At 52.9% G+C, this 2,507-nt stretch overlaps 1 non-coding gene across 1 annotated transcript; it reads left to right on the forward strand.

The window, feature by feature from the left end:
- Positions 1 to 1,052: 1,052 nt before the first annotated feature.
- MIR34A (microRNA mir-34a) lies at positions 1,053 to 1,162 on the forward strand. The gene has a single exon (NR_032029.1). It is a non-coding gene; the product is annotated as a microRNA mir-34a (primary transcript).
- The last annotated feature ends 1,345 nt before the right edge of the window (positions 1,163 to 2,507 follow it).

Below are 2,507 nucleotides of genomic sequence, written 5' to 3' on the forward strand. Positions count from 1 at the left end.
GTGATACCCATGATTCAACCAAACGCTTGCCTGGGTGCTACTGTGAGGTGCGTTGTACATGTGGTCAGCACTGACGATCGCTGGCTGTAAGTCAAAGGTTCTCCTCTGCGAGGTGGGTGGGCCTCATGCAATGGGTTGAAAGGCCTCAAGAGCAGAACCGAGGTTTCCCTGAAGAAGAAGAAATCCTGCCTGGGGACTGCAGTGTCAGCTCCTCCGGGGAGCTTCCGGCCTGCTGGCCTGCCCTCTGGATTTCAGACTTGCCTAGCCAGCCCCCACAATCACGTAAGCCGATTCCTTGAAATAAACTTAATCTATATCTCCTTCTGGTTCTGATTCTCTGGCAGAACTCTGATCCTCTCCCTAAACGGTGCCCGGGACGGGGGAGGAGTTGGCGCTACTTCATTGCTTCCCTTTCACGCAGACATGCTGACTTTTCAACCACTGTCCTTTTCGAATTTTTTCTCTTCCAGGGAAGTGCTGACTTTTTTTTCTCCTTGTCAATTAGTCCTTTTGGAATCTGTTACTGGTCTCAGCCTTCTCCTCCATCCTCTCTCTTTCATTATTTTTATTTTCATTTTGTAGAGACAGTTGCTGAAGGTGGGGGTCTGGCTATGTTGACCAGGCTGGTTTTGAACTTCTCGCCTCAAGTGATCCTCCTGTCTTGGCCTCTAAAATTGCTGGGATTACAGGTGTGAGCCATCATCCAATTTTTATTTTTAGAGACGGGGTCTCACCCTGTCACCCAGACTGGCGCAATCACAGCTCCCTGCAGCCTCAACTCCTGGGCTCAAGCGATCCTCCTGCCCTGGCCTCTCCAGTAGCTAGGACTACAGGCACGCATATCACCATGCCTGGCTAATTTTTAAAATTTTTTTGTAGAGATGGAGTCTTGCTAGTTGCCTGGGCTGGTCTTGAACTCCTGGCCTGAAGCGATCCTCCCACCTCGGCCTCCTGCATCCTTTCTTTCCTCCCCACATTTCCTTCTTATCAACAGGTGCTGGGGAGAGGCAGGACAGGCCTGTCCCCCGAGTCCCCTCCGGATGCCATGGACCGGCCAGCTGTGAGTGTTTCTTTGGCAGTGTCTTAGCTGGTTGTTGTGAGCAATAGTAAGGAAGCAATCAGCAAGTATACTGCCCTAGAAGTGCTGCACGTTGTGGGGCCCAAGAGGGAAGATGAAGCGAGAGATGCCCAGACCAGTGGGAGACGCCAGGACTTCGGAAGCTCTTCTGCGCCACGGTGGGTGGTGAGGGCGGCTGGGAAAGTGAGCTCCAGGGCCCCAGGAGCAGCCTGCTCGTGGGTGCGGAAGGAAAAAGGCACAGGGGCTTGGTGTGGGCGGCTTTTGGCTGGGAGAAGTTTGCACGTAGGGAGAATAGTAGCCAGTGTTTGCAGAGCACTTACTATGCAGGAAGGCCTGTCCTAAGTATTCTAAGTGTATTACATCATGAACAAGTGTCTGTGATTAACCCCGTCTTGCAGAGAAGGAAACAGAAGTACAAACAGAAAATGTAACTAAGCATGCAATTAATAAAAAGGGACCAGGTTTTGAACGCAAGCAATCTGGCTCAAGAATCTGCGCCCAACCACCGGCTCCTGTTCTTAGAGATGAACGTGGAGTCCTGGAGACTGCTCAACATTGTGACTTGATCGTGAGCATACGCGCTCCCTGTCCCCAGGAGACAGATTTCCAGTGCAATCATAGAAAGTGCCTGTGTGGGCTTCGGGAGATGTGTCTGCCTTGGGGAGAATTTTCCTTTTCAGCTACAGCCAGGCCCAGGATATTGACGTCAATGAGACGCTGGTGACGTTCTCTGCTCCAGTGGCTGATGAGAAAAGTTCCTCCAAGCCAGCTCAGTTGAGAAGAATTAAGTTCTCTGGGTCCCACTGGCTTCACCTACAGATGCCAACTTTGAGGCCAGTGAACTGTGAGGCCAGCTGGGCTGATTGCCATGGCAACAGGAATTGGACCCAAGTCACCGGAGGATGGAGAGGGAAGACACAGTGGTGGCTTCCCCAGGTCTTGGACCACAAGGCACAGCCGTGGCCTCCAGGAACCCTGAGATAACCCGTTAGTGGGTCCTGCACTCCAACAGAGCTCGTGCAATCAGCCTCTGGTCTTCACCCTCCTCCCATTGGTGTCGTTGTGCTCTCTGACATTGACATTGAGCAGTGAGTGCTCCAGATCTCGTTCCACTGATTTTTTCCACTGTTCTCCAGTCTAGCACTTTCTGAAATTCATCCAAGCCTAAGAGGTGACACCAAATGTCAGTGTCTTATACCTCGGACCCCATGGACTAAGACAAGCCTCTGGGGTCCATGTGGCACCAAGGATGGGGCCTTCTAGTACCTTTCACACAGGCCAGGGACAGCACCTGCTGTGACCCCCACCCCCAGCCTCTGCTGCTTCTCCCGTTGCCCTTCCAGCCACTGCCCTGGGCACCTCCCCTGCTCCCGCCTCCCTGCCTGGGCCCATCTTTCTTTCCACCTCACCAATTGCGGGGCTTCCTAGT

The sequence above is a fragment of the Pan troglodytes genome, chromosome 1 (genome assembly GCF_028858775.2).
Source record: "Pan troglodytes isolate AG18354 chromosome 1, NHGRI_mPanTro3-v2.0_pri, whole genome shotgun sequence".
NCBI classification, from domain to species: Eukaryota; Metazoa; Chordata; class Mammalia; order Primates; family Hominidae; genus Pan; species Pan troglodytes.